The sequence below is a fragment of the Harpia harpyja genome, chromosome 20, assembly GCF_026419915.1.
Source record: "Harpia harpyja isolate bHarHar1 chromosome 20, bHarHar1 primary haplotype, whole genome shotgun sequence".
NCBI lineage: Eukaryota > Metazoa > Chordata > Aves > Accipitriformes > Accipitridae > Harpia > Harpia harpyja.
In genome coordinates, this window is record NC_068959.1 from 14,806,091 (window position 1) to 14,825,081 (window position 18,991).

The following is an 18,991-nucleotide window of genomic DNA, read 5'->3' on the forward strand; positions in this document are numbered from 1 at the left end:
TACATGATTCTGTGTAATAATTCAGTTAAATAAAAAAAACATATTTGGCCAAATGGCCTGATGTCTTGCAGCTACATCAGGACAGATATTATCACTAGCACTTAATGGCTGTCGATTAACATAATGCAAGTATAATATTAAATTAAAACAATATGCTGGGTTCCAGGAGGTCATGCTAAAACAGCTGGTGAGGTTATGGTTTGGTTCCTTTGCAATATGATCACTAGTTTGCTGATGGAAATCAACTTAACACATTAACATATGCATTTCTTGGTGGTATCTTAAGGATCTATATCCTTTAAGTGTGTTTTCAATAGACAGAAGCAGCAGCCCCCCTTTCCTTGTCCTCGTTATTTAGGCATCACACTGCTCCAATATGCATTACTTTTAAACCAGTAATGTCTAAGGAGCTAACGATTCCAAGATCTGTAAGAGGACATTTGTCCCCATTAGCATTAAGACTCAAATAAACCTTTATGACACTAGCATCTCAATCCCTGAAATCCTAAATTCACTCCTGTCCTTTAGTTTGTGCCTTGAAGGCCACCAAAAGCACCTGTAGATTATACCAGTTCCTCCTCTTCTCAAACATACACAGACTCCTCAGGGACCATAACTGCAGATTGTGATTCCAGGTATTCCTGCAGTGAACTTGCCTGCTCAAAACTGGTCAGCGTTTTGACTGTTTGTACTTCTGCCAGGCACCAGAAAGTCCCAGCTCAAGGACAGGTGGCCCTTCCTAGCAAAGGTCCCAGCACCAATATGTTTCCCATGCCATTCCATAATGGTCTTTGGTCAACCTGGCCTGTTCTCTTTGACGAAGCCTACTTTTTAATAGGAGATATGAGTTCAGGATGTTACCAGAGCAGAAGTGATCGAAGACATATCCTTTGAAGGATGGCCTCGATCCCCAGCAGACATAGGAAAACAGGGTACTTTATTAGGAGAGCCAGACCCAAACCTCCTCTAATGAGCCTGGTCTATGACAGTCCCACTTTCCCCCTCTTAAGCAGAGGCGGCAGCAGCAGCATGCTTTTCCATTTCACCATTAAATAGCAACTAGGAAACTTCATAGAGAACATTGCCTCTTTTATATAGCATACTGCCCTGGTTGTATGGTGGGCGAGGGAGATTAATGTTTGTTGATGCTTGTCAGAAAGGCCTCTGCAAAGGTTGCATGATACCTATTGCCAAGGTAGGCTTCATCCAGAGTGCAGTATGAATGCAGCCAACTCTCTACAGTGGGCACAAAATTTGAAAATAGATGCAAAGTAAAGGAAATAAAGGTCACTCCATGGCAGAGATAATTAAGAGAAATGACCAGTCAGATATTCTGTGTTGTTTTTATTAATACATACCCTATGACTCCAGTAGAATCATGAAATAAAGCCAGCTTTTCAGCCCTGCAACTCCAAACTTTAATCCTGAACCAATCATAACCAGTCAATTCACACACTTCAGATCTCATTATAATTAATTCCTGCTTGTTAGTTCCACTCCTGTTTCCAACTTTACAGGACTTGCAGAGGCCAGCGAAGAAACCTGACTTACAAAGGTGGCCCCAACCCTTAACAGGAACACAAACTTTGCCACCCGATTACCCCAAAGTGATTTTACCCATCTCATAATTTGCCATAAACCCAGTCTTCAGCTAACCTCATTCTAGTTCTGCAACCTTATAAGAATCCAGGAATCAAAAAATTTTAATCTTTAACAAGATCCTTTGTAGGCATGAGCATATACAATTGCACTTTACTAAATTTTAAACCTAACCCCAAACTTTCACCTTAATTTTTGTCATAACAAACTGCCAGCATATACCCAATGTCAAACTAACATAAGCCCATTGTAGTCTGGTGGGACCACTCCTCATCGTTGCTTTACAGACTTGCAGGATCCAGTAATGAACCGAGTCATTAATTCTATACTACTCTTCCCCCTTACTGTCCTAATTGTCTTCTTAAATACAGTACACTAAACAACACTCTCACAGAAGAAGAACCCAATACCTTCTTTCTGTCTCAGTCCGACTATAGCATTTTCATTCTGCAAAGCCCAGACAGACTAAGGGGGAGGCAAGTAGTTTACAAAGACTTCTGAGACTGATGGATCACAAAAAGTAAAACATTTCAAATTGAGATTACAGTTCACAGCTGTAGAAGCTGAAGCACTACAGTTGTTCCTGTGGTCAATAAGGTAACATAGTTTGAGAGAAACTGAACAGCGCTGTCTTTCACAAATTCCTTATAATGAAATGTGAGGCTGTAATATGCTCCTGGGCTATATAGCTAAGCATGACAACACTAAGGTTACATTTAGAGGTAAAAAGGATTCATGAATTCAAGTTCTTTATGGTACACAGGACTTTCCTTCCTTCCAGACTGCCATGCAATCTGTAACTTCTAAAGTGAATTTAAAAATTTAAATTAAAACCATAAAATTTCAAAACTGTAGTGCAGGCACACAGAATTACCAAGTCAGATTATTTCATTCATAAAAAGCTTTTAAATAAATCACATTCTCTCAACCAGATGTCTTCCACACAATTGTCAATTATGCATTAAACCCCAGCAAACACATCAGGGGTAATAAGACTGACCCTCCTTTGCATGCTTTTCCACCTTCTACTGAGTCTGCCTGCCCATCCTGCAGTTGCTCCAGGACCTCCCCATCAGGGCGTCTCAGAGTGAACCTGAGGGATCTGTTATGAGCCACCCTGCTGATCTTGAACAGTAACACTCACTTCTGCCTGTCTAAATTTGAGACAAAGAAATGAAGTAGAACATGTACAGTAAGCAAAGAGCAGTGGAAATTTACCAGCTAGAAGAGTGAGAATATAAATGGGGCTAAGAGGAGAGTAAGCAGAGGGGGCCGCATCAAGATCTGGCAGACTGCAGCCTCATGGTCAGTGTTTCTCCTTGGCAGCTGTCCCCAAGCTACATCACCTGTCTGCTGCCTTAATAAAAAGAGAAAGAGAAGCTCCCTGCACTCTTGACAACACCTCATTACTTAAACATAAACTCAAGTTTTACTTGTGTGGGAAGTAACAATGCAAAATTAAAGATCCTGGCAGCACTGCTGATGGACTCCACATGGAACCTGGAGGAGGTGCACAGTTTTCCATGTGGAGGTGTTTGGCATCAAGCCAGTCTGCATATCCATGGCTAAAAATCAGTGCTTCAACTGCAACTGATAGTTGCATATCTGTGATGAGTTCTTTTAACAAGCAGATGTTGTAGTTTTCTAATCAGAGGATTCTTTATATTATGACTCAGTGTGTTGTATATAAAAGAGCTGTATCTTTTTTGTCTCAATGGAAAGAGTATACTACAAAAGAGGGAGAGAACAATTTCTACTTCACTTAATAGCAGGTATGTTGTCAGCTCTATTTCTCATTTTAAGGACTTCTACAGGCAGATTTCCAGGATATTTTTTTGATTATTCTCAAGCCATTCTCAGACAAATCATCTGGAACCCAACCACATTATGCCAAGTATTTCTGTTGGAAAGTAATGTTACCGGACATATCCAAATTGTGTGCAGGTGGTGTTTGAAAGCTGAACTTAAAAAAATATAAGCAGTGCTATATATTACTTGGCATGTCCACAAAAACACACACTTGAAAACAGACAGCACTATACCTACAGGAACAAAGAAAAAATTCATAGATTTCAAGTACCTACATAATAAGGCAATATAGATGCACATTCCAAGCAATAATGATACATCTCTATTTTCTACTTAAAATTATTCTTTATTTTTTCCTTTTTACAATAAAGAAATAAGGTTTTGTATACTTATAAGTAAATTTATCTAAGTTTTAAAATCAGTTAGCCATAATGATGCATATACAATTCTCAAGTCAGTCAAGAATACTCCAAGTCACTTATTCAAAAGGGTCAGAGAAGCACAGTCTAAGCAGAAATTATCCCATCATGTCAGAAACTGCTGTGAAACACATGAGAATATTATATCTTCACCAGGCAACTAACAGATTGTTTGTTTATCTTTATAGCATCTTCACCTAGATAAAAGCACACAAAGCCAGATCTCCAGGCAGTATAAATGAGCATAGCTCCCTCGAACCTAATAAAGTTAAACTGACTTATAACTGTGGGGATTCCACACCATACAGCAAACACACATTATATATATATAGACAGATATATAAAAAATACATAAACTCCTAGTTCCATCTTTATACAGCATGTAACACCCTGCTTAATGATGCTTGGGACTAGCATAGAACTAAAATACTAATGAAATATAATAATCTAAATGCTCTGCTGGATTTTGTGAAAAGAGAAACAGGTTTTATTTCACTTTTCTAAACATTAAAATTGTATTCATTACTTCACACTGTCCAACTAAAAGCATTTGGTTGAGTCTGCACGAATTTTTTACTCCTTTTACCACAGATCACTCATTCCTCATAAGTTTCAAAGCATCACTCAGTATTGTAGCAAACTTTCAGAGAAATCAAGGAATGTAGATGAGATAATGTTCTTTAAAATTACTCTACATTTTAAATTAAGCAACAGCTATGCTGTAGTTTTTAAAGATGGCTAAAACTCCGTGAAAAGAAATCTAACAGGACACAACCACCCTCATTTAATTCCTTACTTTAGCAAGTTATTTTTCTAGGCATGTTTCCCCCTTTCCCCACCCCCAAATAATTAATCCAATTTCTTTTGTTGGAGCTGTCATTAAAAAATGGTTTAAAAAAGCTCTTAGAACAGTTTTTGTGCAGCCAGAAGAGCTTGTGCCCAACATGTCCAGAAAGCCACCTATTGTTAACCAATCTTATCAAAATTAGCGCGTCATAGCGCTGACCACTTCATCCTGGCAGGCTGGCTTCTTATGGGTGTGAGCCACATGGCCAAACGGGCTTCACCCTGGACTTGGTTTTGCTGACATTTTTTTTGCTTTTGCTAAAATACTGAATCATGACCCAGATTATAAAAAGCATATATTTAAAGTGATATGATCTCTGGTTCTAACAGATATTTAATAGTCCCCCCCCCCCCGCCCCACTCCCTGGATAGAAAAGAAACATAACAGTTTACAAAATTTGTTTCTTTATGGCAATTATCACTTCAGCACAGCTATGCTGAAGTGTACTAGAAGTGGCTTGACTACTTTATGGCATAAGTAAAATTGAACTCATGAAAGGAAAACCTAATGTAAAAATAAAACTCTTCAGCAAGCAAAACTGCAGTGTTTACGACTGTTGAAATATATGACTTCATTCTACAGTCACTTAAGAACACAGCTAATTGAAATAACTGCATAAGCCAGCTTTCAGTGGACTACTCGTAAGTAAAATTACTTACAATTGCAGGACTGAAACCTAAATTGTAGTGTGATTTTAAACTGACTAGTTTTTCATTTACATGTTGCTTATATGGAGATTTTTTATTGTGTTTTAATGCAGCAAAGTACTGATTATGCAGGCTTTTTAAAAATATTTTTGTGTTTATATAGGCGTGTGTTTGTGTATAAACTCTTCACATTCTTCATAAATACATTTTTATGCATCCATCCTCTTCCCGAGCAGTTTTACAACAAAGACAAATTTTGTATGAATATGGGTTAGTTTTTTTCCCTATATTTGTTCTGATCATGGCTTTCATACCATAGACATATGATTTTGTTATCCTGAATAATTGGCTCTTCTGATTATTTGTTTGTCTTTAACTCTTAATTTTTGATCTACCCAGAACCAAGCAAAGGGGAGAATAAAGATTTGTAGCTGTAGCAGGCTAAAAATCTCAGCTTGGCATCCAGAATGCTTCTGTGCTTTAAAAGAGATGACACAGAACTGATTAGCCACAGCTACTCTTGAACAGCACCGAGTGCGTCACACAATGAATCCAAAGCTGATCAAGCCGTGACTTAACAGTAGGCTAATTGGGTCACTATTCTGTTCAGAGTGTGTATGGTGCATACCATATAACCACTAAAGAGGTGGTTCCTCTCAGGCTAGTGAAACACTTCATGAGACTTGCAGAAGTCAGCAGCTACAAAAAAAGTCGTCTTTCTCAAGGTTATCCATTGCAGGATATTCTGTAGCACAGTGGACAGAACATACTTCTTTCTTCTAAGAGTTCAATATTTCTCTCATCAAGAACAGCAGAGACAAAAGACCAAGTCTTGCACAGCCTTACTTGGCAATACAACAAAGGAAATTGAGTTACCATTTGCACCTCTCCATCTTTAAAATTATAGCTGAAATTGTTCATTTAGATTTACCCAGACCTACTAATATTTTCTGACAACCAAAACTGCACTTTAGCAAGTTAAAAATTCACGAAAAATAAAGCCCACTCAATTCAAATGTTAATAAAGGGTCACAAGCTCATGGATTTGTTATATTTACAAAAGAGTCTAGTTGTCCTCTTTCACACTTTTTACTTGCTCGTTCAACACTGTGAACTTCATATTCCCACGTAGCTCCCATTTTCCTTATGGGGAGATTTTCAAAGAAGCAGTATCACCAGCAAAGCTGTAGGTCAAAGAGATGAAACAGATGCCCTCTTGTGGTACTTTATAGAAATCCTCTAGCCGACACCCCCAAAATATTTTAAAGGGCCATATTTCTACTCTGAGCAGCTGATATTTCAGGTTCTGCTGTGATTCTCAAAACTCAGGCTAAGCAACAGTTAGTCACCTAAGGAGCAGTTTATTTCCATATATATGCATTGAGATGCTCTTTCCCTGAGATGTAGAAAAGAAGATAATGAATTTTCCTGTGTGTACCTGAGAGTCAAACTGTAGCTGGTGGAACAGAACAAGCACATCTTTGATTCCACGCAACTCAATCTACTTGTAAACACAATATCAGGAAAAGAAATGAAAAACTTTCATAATAAAAACACCTGTGCCATCTCCAGAAAAAGCACCAAAGAAATAATAAACTGGGCTTTGACTCAGAAAACAACTGTATTTCTAAACAATAGGGTGTTTAATTGGAGGAAACATTTCATTTCCAAAACAAAGGAAGAAATTCATGGTAGATGTCTAAGCAAGACCTCCGCAGCTGAGTCAGAAAGGGCTTCATTATCTGCATTTTTCATCTTGTTAGACTAGTATTTTATGTAATTAAGCTCTGCACCTGCAACAATCTTACAATCATTGCAGTGATTAGTCCAGCTGTATTTATATTTTGTGTAAAGTTGATTTTACTTCTGACTTCTTCATTACATTCCAGCCTTGACAGTAAATTTACTTTGTGGAATGTGACTGGGATTGGATTTAAGGCCTTCTGTTAAAATTTAACTACTAACAAACCATGTTCAGAGAAAGCTGTACTAGGAAAGGAGGCATGCTAAGAACTGGCCTCAAAAATCCTCATTTTGCAAGGATGACTAGGAAGAAACTGGCAAATCTATGAAGAAAGATGGGGTGCAGGAGAAAGAAGTAAGCACAGTCTGGGAAATAATTTAGTCATAATTATAAAAAGGCCTTTGAAAACCTTTAACTTTAACATTTCCTTATATGAAATCAATAAAAAATTATAAAGCCTACATCAGGAACAATTTCCACGTGTTTACAAAACGCCCAGCAGAAAGAAATCCATATTGGAACTCTTAGCCATGATACTAATATTCAGGAACAATAATTTTAAACTATGCAGATCTGGTCTTTTCTAGGGTACCCAACTGTTACAAAGAAAAATGTTTTTCTAATAGCAGCCACTTGCTACCTCCTCCAAGACAGACAGAAATCACTCAATGGACTGCAATTCCCTGCAAGTTCACTTGTGTTTCCTAATCATATCCTCATTTTCTCTGGTAATTCTCCTCCTTGATGAAAAGAGCAAGTCTTTGGCCTAACAACTGCACAGTATTTTTGTGTATTTTAACTGAAAATACGTATGATTAAATCTTTCAGTGCATAATTCTTCATCCTCATAAGTCAATAGCATCAGCAGCAAGGATATGGAGCAAGCTTTTGCTTTCAGCTCTATGCTTTGCTTAAATTAGTCATCCCTGGTAATTTTTATAAGAAAATTAACTTTACTCTCATTTTTAACTGGCTAGCATTGTTCATGAAGAAAGAGAGAATGTCAGGAACTGGAAGGCCTAATTGATCTCTTAAAATGCCCCTAAAAGCAAATACCAGGGCCAACATTTAAAAGAAGAAAAAGGAAAAAAGAACAGAAGCTTTTTCAGTGTCAGAGGTGCGCTCAACCTGTTTTTCTACTTTATTTCCTCTTCCTCTTTTGCTTTCCCAACACATCTCTCCTGTAATTTGCCTCAGAATTACTTGCTACAATTGTTAGTCATATTACAAATGAAAAATAGCACAATAATTAAATTCTGGAATGTCACACTTTTCCTTCTCCCCCGAGGAGAAGACAAACACACTTAATATCAATATAAGCTGATTTCAGACTAAATAAAAACCAGCATAATACCAATTCTTTATCCACCTAAAGCAGAGTCTGTCACAACACAAAAGTGATAAACCTGGGAATCAAATTTGTCATAATACAACTTTAATTTTAGTGCTGAGTATAGAAGACATAGATCAAAAACTTGGAAAACCTTCTATTTAAAGAAAACTGAATGACCCACCACCAACCCCTGAAGATGGAAAAAATAAACCTGTCCAGCTACTTGTGTATTGACAATTCAAGTGAATGTTTTAGTTTACCATTATTGTAAAAAGATTATCATACATTCAAGATTGAAATTTTAACATCATTTGGAGAACTCACCTGTAGCACAAGAGTTTGTGCTAAGCATAGCAATGCTATATTTTGTCTTCAGAGTTTACAGGTCTCTCTAAGCAATAGAGGGCTATCCAGAACTTGGGGTTAGAGCTCTCCTCTGCTACAGATTTCCCGTATAACTTCAGGTGCCTCACCAAGAAATAGACTAAAGCACTTGGGCAATTTTCCTAAGCATCTTTAAGGATCCACAAAATCCTCATCTAACTGCTTAAATGGCTCCAGCTCCTAAGCTTTATCTAGAGTCATTTACATGCCAGAGTGTTGCTCTCAAATACATGTGTGACACAGCCATCTGGACCTGTGTGGACCCTTCTGCATTGGACAAGACATCAACCACTGCACATTTCTCTGTTGGTAAAACCCTTCCATCATCTCTCAGCCTCTTCATTTCTTAGATCGAAATAAAATGGAGCTAATAAACTCTACCATATAGAGCAGCTTGTAAGGAGAGACAGGCTGTGGGGAAGGGTATACCTTTACTGTAACAGAACAATACAAGTAGCAAGAAAGAAGGAAGAAATATATTTGCAAGTCAAGCCTAAACCACATTTCACTCAAACACACTGCTCTGTCACAGTCACTTTTCCCTTTCATTCTCATGGGAAATGCTACTGGTGAGGACAGATTTTCCTGGAAAACCAAGTTACAGAGCTTTTAAAGCCAAGCCAATTAAGCAGCATATACCCCAGTTCCACCCACCCCCCCCCCCCCGATCTTCAAACACAAAACTGGGCTTTTAAAGTTCTATTTGGACAGCTTGCTTTCCCATTGCTCCTCCAAAAATTTCAGTTTAATTATTTCAGAAAAAGCAAAAAATGTGCCCTCCAGTGTCCCTATCCAACCACATTGATTGGGCACAAGACAGCATTTAAACAGCTTGAAAATGTGTGGTACATGGGAGATTTCATAAAAAATATACACCTTAATGCAAATAGATGCACTTCTGAAGTTGCAGCTTTTGAAACAGTTATGTGCATACAGTAAAGTTTATACCTAATCCTTATTTCCTCCCCTGTAATTAAGTGGTAAATAATATACAAAATTGTTCAGTATTACCTACTTCAGGCAAAGTCACTACACAAAACCAAAGATCCATGAAGACTAAATTTTTTTTTTTTACAAAATTATTCTAAATCCAAAATTAAACATTAATCAAGAACAGATCAAGCAAGATACTTTGGTATCGCCTCTTCTCAAACAACACATCTGGATCTCAGACTAGTAGCATTAGCTGAGCGCTCTTCAGAGACCTGCACTTCTTATTTTACTCTAAATAACTCATTGTCTTGTTCAAAACTGCTGAAACAAGGGACAAAACTTCAAGTTCCTGCCTAGGGAGGTTTTCAGTCAAGATCTACTTGAGGAAATTCACACTGTTCTGCTCATTCCACATGCAATGCAAAGCCTATCTGCTACTCTCCGAGGGATCTCAGTAACAACAAAATCCCCATTAACTGCATATGACAATGCTAGCAGGTACTAAAATTCACTTAGTAGTTCTCTGCTGTTAGTAGCTACAGTCTGCTTAAGCCAATCTGTAATTTTAATTTTAAATGGTACTTAGGTAAGTTCACAGTTCTTTCTCACCATTTATGCAATTCGGTCTCTCGTAGTCCTTATGATCGCTAGCCTCAGCATACACTTTTGTGACTTAAGTTTCCCACCTTTTAGAAAGCAAGAGAGACTAGAGGTTTTCCTAGGATCATACAAAATATTTTCTAGCAGAAGTCTTGCATGACAGCTGATCCTAACCTTCATCGCGGTCTGTCTGTGGGCCGCAGCAAAGGAAGACCCCTAGCCTGCCGGCAATGGTGGCATTGCCCTGGGTTGGCATCTTCCCCATGAGCACCATGGCCATGTGTGTTACGCACAGCACTTCTTCCCGATTTCATCCAGGCTTTATATGAGACCTGTAGCCCAGGGACATTTCCCTGTGTATTTTTTTCAGGTCAACAGATCTAAGATAATGAAATGCCTGTTTGGTCAAGCTTGCAGAAAGGTGTGTTCGTGGTGTGACACCCAAGGGTGTGTTGTGTGCCTGGCATAGCACAGCATAAGGTATTAGGAGTATAAAGACTTCAGCTGGAATAAAATACTATTCTGTGCAGAGGAAGCCAAACTTTGTAAGTCAATGTTTTTGCTACCTGACTGGAGCAGACTGTCTTGTCAGCTGTGTTTGGCTTGCCTTAAGGGGAACCCAGGAGTGAAGTACCGTTCTTGGGGTGGGGAGAAACATTTAAGATGGAAAAGCAAGCAAGCCAGACTGGTGGCAGAGATTCCCAGGCAGGCCTATATACTACATGCTTCTGGTTTAGGTGACCAAAATTCTGCATGACAGGACAGTCTATAGCTTTGTTTTTTCTACATGCTTTGAGCATTAAGACTCTACAGACAAGTATTTTATACCACAAGTACTCCTGGCCCAACTGGTAGGAGCCCCTTTAACACAGTAAGAAAAGAGATGTCAGACTCTACAGCTGCTTGAAGTCATGTCAGAATAAAACATTTCCCAGCTGCTAAACATCTACAGCAGTTCTGGAAGCTTACATTTGGGTGAGGGAAGACAATTATGTGGATGGACCATCAGAACCAGAGCAAATTTTCAAAAATAACAATCCAGATGTTTTGGATACAAGTCACTTGCAGAAAGCAAAAAAGGGTTTCGGGGGGGGGTAGTTTTGGGGTTTTGGTGGTTTGGAGGTTTTTTGTTTTATTTTGTTGTTTGTTTTGTTGGGGGTTTTTTTTGGTTTGGTTTTTTAAACACAGTCCTACAAGGCTTTCTGGAATAATATTTATGTCTTGTGTCCACACACAAAAAAAAGATAATCTAAATCCTACCTAACACTGATAATGTTTTATAAATATGTTGTCAATAATTGGAAAATCTTGCTTTCTGGGTTATTTGTTAAATGATTACACTAGTACTCCTTATGAGGTACTTCCAATATTTAAATTTAAATAAATTTAAGTTTAAAAAAAATTTGAAGCAGTATTTAATTTGTTCTTGGCTTCCCAGTGTTTACATTTAGCTACTATGAATGGACAAGGTGGTTGAACAGTCAGAGAAACCTGCATTATCTTCATACCTTAACTGTGGATTTTCCCCTTCCCAAACAGAAGTCCTGCAGCCTGGCTCACGCTTCTGCATTTAATTGACACCTCACCAGTCAGCAGCACGTTTGCGTGTTATGTACAAGCACACAGGACTGACAAACACAGTGGTCTTCTTGTGACCAGACCAGTGAGGTCAGACCTGGAAGCACACAGGCTGGATTTGTCCTACAAAACACTTCTATGTGTCCTTCCGTTTCCCCCTGACAAAAGACAAGGAATGGCTGCCGAAGCAGCCAACTCCAGCAGAAGGCTTTCGCCTGCTCTGGCATGACCCAGCAGACACTCCTGCTGAGGGAGCCAGCAAGACTGACTGTGCAGAGGAGTTATTTTTACAGCACAGCCCCAGGATAGTTGTACTGGCACAACTAACAGTCAGCAGACTGCAGCATGCGAATGAGGACAAGTGGTCTAGACAAGGAAACAATTTCTTCAGTGAGCATCACACCCAAGCTAAATTTCCTCAAATGGCACTCACATGCTGCAATAATATTGTCAGTTTAAGGTCTGTGCTGAATTGAAAGGGACAGTCCTGTCATCTCCCAGTCCTCAGCCAGTCTGTCTCCCCTGTCTTGTGCCAGCCCTCACATTCATGAGGTCAGGGAGCTTAAGCAGCCAAAATAAGCCAAGCCAAAATACAGAAGAAAAAACCTACTCAGTTTCAAAATTTCATTCAATGTCCCACGAGTTCTTGTTTCAACACAATAGGAGGGATAGGAACAAATATCCAAGGCTACATATGGTAGAGCTACCTTCTTCAACAATCTACAGACTTATCAGCACTGCCTCCATCCTCACAGTCTGCATTCATTGTCATGCTTTCACCATAGATGTAGGTGAGAGGGAAATGTGCGCCTTTTTGCTCCCCTCCATAACAGAATAGGTGGTGAGACAATCCTTCCCCTTTAAACTTTGAATATTCAACACAAAACACCAGCTCAGTCAGAGGGCATTTTCTCACAACTCCATTCAATAGGTACCCCTGCCCAGCTTTGTCCACAGTGTACTCATATACCTGAAGCACTAACAGCTAAAAAAAATAGGGCCTCAATTTATCTGGGTACTTAAGCATAGGCCTAAACTCACATCCATTTCTGTGTCATGTAGTTAAAAGGAAAGGCTTCAAGTTTATTTATACAGGCCACGATTCCCAAGTAAAGTATACTCATTGTCAGCTGCATAACTATAGACTTGCATTCATACGGTGGCCATCTTTAAATACTGATTTCAGAGGTGACTTAGCTCTTTTAAGGTTCATGGTCACCCTAATTCTTCTGCAAATTGTTCAGTCTTTGAAGTGACCCTTAACCATAGCTCAGACTTCCCCAGTCTGTTTCCATAACTTTAATCCCCAATAGCTGAGTCATAGCCATCTCATTGTCATAGACCCCACCAATATTATATATTTTCCCATAATTCAGCTGTTACACTCCTAACAAAAAAAAAAAAAAAAAAAAAACAACAACAAAAAAAACCAACCACCAAACCTCTTTGCTATTAGAAACAGTGTCTCATAACATGACTTCCTCCTTGATGACTATCTGCAAATTGCTGGTGGTAAAATGTTCTGGTGATAAAATGGGTGATTTTCAGTTTAGCCCAATTCTCCCATGCCCCAGGTCTCCCTCCCACTCACACTTGGAGTGAAGCCTGCAAGTACCCTGACAACAGCCATTCCCCCCCAGGACACTATCCAGCTATCATCAGCAGGTGATATTGTTTGAGATTTTTCTTGTATTCACATATTGTCACAACTGACCTCTTCAGGATTATTTATACACTTCATGATAAGCACATGCTTGATCAGTACTTAATAAAAGAGGCTCACATATGTAAAAATACACACTGCTGTGGCTGACCTCCAACCAAAGAAAGTTTCCTAGAGTAAGTTGAACAAAGTTAAACCTTGGAAACTCTTTTCTTCCCTTCTAAATGTTAGTTACAGGAATTTAGGTCTACTGAAACAGGCTATTATGTAATTCCTTAATCCTGCAGTATCTTAAAATATCTTACTGTACTATCACACCAGGTGCGGGCACGCAGCGGGCATCAGATGTTTTTATTGTGAAAAAACAAGGAATGGAAAAATATTATTCTTTTATTATAAACTTAAACGTTTACAACATCTCTTGTCTTGAAACACGCTGTTCTTTTTCTTTGCACTGTAGAAAAATAAATGGATTTGTAGTTAGTTTGAATTTTCTTCTTGTTTTTAAAGATGACAAACTAGAAAAATCATGTTTTTCCAAAGAACTATGTCCTATACTTACATGAGATACACATGCACATGTATGCATGACTATTTATAAAGTTCAGGTGAGGACTACTGGAAGAAAGATACAAAAAGGTTTGGTCATCTATTTAATTACCGCAGGTTTTCCTGTGGCTTCAGAGGCTTGTATGTTTAATAAAAAGAACACTCATGATCTTTATCAAACGTAGCCATATGGGAAGGCTGTTCTCAAACAATAATTTTATCAAAGGAGCAAATAAGCTTTGTTGAGCTTATTTGAATATGCATCCCATCACAATTCCTTGCATTGCTCCAATACCAAATTAAGATGACCTTGCTCCTCTTCTTAAGAACTGTTATCTAGATCAGAAATACACAATATGCATATAGAAGAGTACTTCAAATAACAAAAGCTACTTTATGCATAAAGTAATTACAGGGTTTAATTGGGAAGACAAGGACTTCTTTAGTCAGATAATTTTTTAACTCCATCTCTTATTGTGTAATCTGTGTTAGTGATTCCTCCAGCTTCAGGGCTTCAGACCAGAGTGATCTTAGCAGTGGCTAAGGAGCTCCTGACCCCCAGTCAGGAACTCATAATATTAATGAATCCTTAACAGAGCAGAAATTGCAATGCCAGAGGGAGACAGGAGTAGGCTCTGAGAGCAGGGGCACACTCCAAGCATTTTTCAGGCTGCTCATGAGCTAGCACAGATCTCTATAGACATGCTGGAGTGTCCATGGTTACATCCGGGCAGGTTACATGTCCGAGCCTCTGCACTTCACACAGGTTTTACTGGGTTCTGTTATTTAGGAAATTAAGAAGCTTCTTCACGGGAAGACCTTAGCACAGACTGGAGAGAAACAGAAATATAATCCTTGCCTCTATATTAATATCCTATATTAATATGAATAAAGTTTAGTCTACTATTACTTTGCACAGCAATTAGGGGTCACTCTCTAGGGTGCCTCTGAGACACAGGTGTAACCACAGACAAGTCACAGTCTCTTCTAGACCACTCTAGGGTCGTTATGTTCCACAGACAAAGGGTTGAATCCTACAGCAAAGATTAAAAGATCTGCTTCTACAAATCTAGTTTAGCTTCTGCAAAAGCAATAAGAAAGTCTGACTAATATTGATTATGTTTTTCGGTAATGTATTCTTTGGGTTTCATATCTTGAGGAGATGTTATAACTTGAAATGTTATAACGGTTACTCTGCACAAAAGTTCAAGAACAAGATAAAACCAGGTCCTTCAAGGTGAGGTCTGCTGCATCAGGCAAACTCAAATGTTCTATCACCACGGTAGGCATGGCCATGGGATTTCATAGACAGCAAATAATTCAATTCCTTCATTTTACGTTGTTTGTGCACATCTATTGAGATTTCATCTATTTAGAAGCACATATTTCTATTATGTTTTTGATTAACAGAACTGTTAGGTGTGCATATAGTAGACTATGTCTTAACCAACACACTGCTCAGTTAATTTCTCACTAGTCTCAGGACTTAGGCAGAAAGAAAGGAGAACAAAAGCCTTGAACAAACTGTCCTGACCCTCTGGGCAGGCTGAAACCTTTACTACAGACTACCTGCAACAAAATAGCTAGAGAACTTCCTTAGGAAACCTGGCTTCAATCCCCCTTCACAAATTAGGTAAGAAGAAATTTCAACATTAATTTTCACCATTCTATGTGATAAACTGACTATTAAGTACCAGGAGAAATCTATGACTTCTAAAAACTCTTTTGAATAAGTTCATTTGAGAACAAACTCACCAAACGGGGTTCCATTACCAGCTACATAAAAGAGCACTGGATATCATTCCAGTCCTGAGTCTTAGTTAACTGATAATTGCCAAATTTACATTTGAACAAAACTGCAATTGGTACACTAATTTAAACACTCTTACCAGTATACACAGCAGTACTCTGTAAACATGAAAGTCAATCATTAGCAATAGGGCCATTCCTTAATATTCATAAGTGGTTTAAATAACAAAAAGCTGTGTCCTTCTTCAGTTGTTTTTTTTAAATCTTTATCTCACTAATTAATCTTAGACATACTGTCAAAAATTCTCATTTTTGTTGAATTTCAAGTTTATAATAAGTATTTTACTCTTTACAAAGTGAACAGACATTGTATTTAATGAAGCCTCAAATTGAGGTTTCATTGATCATGCTTGAGCCAAGATTGGGGAAACTTTCCTAATGATCAGAACACTGAGCAGATGTATCTCTTCCTCTATAATATGTCCTGTGAAGTATTTAAGCGTAAACACTTTTTTCTTCTCAGCAAGAAACAAACCAACCAACCACACCATGTTTAAAGGCAAGTTAAACGTACCACAAAGCTTCTCTCAGGCCAGTAAATAATTGTAAATCATTCTATAGACACATCCTGTATTCTTCTGGATGGGCAATTCAGACTCTTAGGCCATGACTGCAAGTTACCAGATTATTTTTTTGGTCCCAGTTTACACAGTGTTCTTTACTTTCCAGTCAAAGTGTGGTAATCTACCTCACATTTATTGTGTGTTAACAGCTTCATATTACTTAGCATTTGCAATTAGCTGTAAGTAATCAGTTGTTGCTTCAGAATAATGTATTATACTGTAAATCCACACTGAACTTTAGTGCATGGAAGATTCATCAGATAACTATGCCTCCACTATGCTAAATAAGGAACTTGCCTTCAACTTTACCTCTTAGAACCATGTGTAAAGCATCGGGCCAGCTATTACACTGTTGAATACAGCCTCAGATAGACACTAATCATGCCCTCTGTCTTGTTAACTAACGTGACTTCAGCAGCCATTAATAAAATAAAACATTGTATAAGTAAATCCACAGGGTTTAGAGCTCTCTTTCTTCCCTTGAAAAGTGTTCATAAATCCTGTGCCATCATAGTTACAAATTCTATTACCACTTACCTTTATTATCATTTTGCTTAACTATAAGACTTATGAATGTAAATACAAAGAAAAGTAGCTGGAAAAATAGAAAAGTAATTTGGAAAACAGGACAAAGACTATTTACTTTCATGCACCTCTGTCTCAGACTGAAAACTCCTCAGAAAACATTTACCACTGTAGACTACTTTTATAATTTCCATCATAATCGTATTCACAATTCAAACAAACTTCTGGTTTTTTTTCTAGCTGAAATGTTGTGATTTAAGTTTTTATAACATGCTGAAACCCCTCAAAAATTAATCATTTAAATTTTTCATTAATTTTTTAGGGATGCTCTCCCAACAGATTATATGTAGCGACAGTATTAAGAACAACTTTCCAAGGTCTGTAGATGATACCAAAATTTAAGAAAGATAAAATAATGAATGACAACATAAGCAGCTTTAAAAGAACTTCAATCATTTAAGCAATTGCTCCAACAGATGGCAAAAGCACTTCAGCGCACACAATTGCAAAATAATTTGCCTGGAAGCAAGCAAGCAAGCCAAGGAAAGTGTACTAAATGGGACAATTATTCAGCACAATGATTAGAAAAAGGGGTTGGGGGCTTAGGGTGGAAAAAGAAGTCATTGAAGCTATTGGCACAAAGGAAAATAGTAAGACAAAAGTATTCATTAGTAGTATCAGATACTGGACAAGGTGCTATCCAGCTGGCACCTACCATTCCCTGGTCCACAAGAAGGAAAACGGATGTTTGTGTAACTTGAGTTACTCTTTCATCCTTTTTTTTTTTCCTGAGAGAAACAGTCCCATTCACTCCCACCCCAGCTCTCACTGGCACATGTTTTTTTTATGAGCATGCAAACCATGAACTGATATATGCAATAAATCTTTTTCCTTTAGGTCAGTTTGCAGCCACACAAGTGCCAGGGCTACCACAAGGCAGATGCTGTTGCAGAGTCAAAAAAAAGTGACCAGCCATGAGGAAGGGGGTTAAGATCTTCAACACCATTTCACCTTGTGATAGCTCACCTTGTACACAGGATCGTGGCACACCATCCACCCTAGCTCTCGAGAGTTTAGTCAGGCTCATGAAAACATGATGCTTTCCAGCCCATGTTAGTATTACATTTTACTAAAGCTGCAGCCTGACAGTCAATAGGACATGTGCTGTAAGCAAAGATTATTCATCCCAGAAGAGACTATGCCAATAATGGCCCAGCGCATTTCCTTACAATGCTGTCTAAGAGATTCTGGGTATGATACTTATCTCATCTATGTTGATTTTAATTGAATTCATTATCATTAATTCTTATTTAGACTTGTAGGGCCAATGATCCTCTTGTATCACACTTGCTTCATACTGTTGTACTTTTCTTAACATACAGCTATTTTAAATTTTTAATTTACAGCACGAACTTGTATCTCCTGAAATCAATGGCACAATTCCATTAGTTAGTTATCACACCGCACTCCTTAGAGGAGTGTAAATTATACCAGTTCTTTTTAAAGACAAAGTTCCTTCAACATAGGAGGTCAAATTAAGTTGCAACAGCCAGTGAGCAGGCACGCAAATTAACTGCTTGAGACTTCAGAGAAAGCAGACCTTAAGACCAACAAAAATTTAAATACTAGCAATCCTCTGAACAACATAACCCAACTATACCAGAATAGAGTTTGAAAGAGGCAATCCAGACTGTATTCTTCTGTCTGTTCAGTAAAGACTTTAACATGTAAATATGAAATTTTAAAATTTTAAAATATTTTCAATTTTATGTTTAGTGCTGCGTGTAACCTCAGCAAAACAGACTGAAATACTACCTTTCAGAATGTTGTTTATTTTTCAGTAAAAAGCTTCTAAGTACTTGAACATTTTAAAAATGTGTATCAGAAATAAGAAATAATTTAATTTTTAATCCATTTACCCCCACCCCCATTTGCATTGCTTTTCTTCAATGTGGATTTCGTTTTCACAGCACTTCTTAATAGGGGACT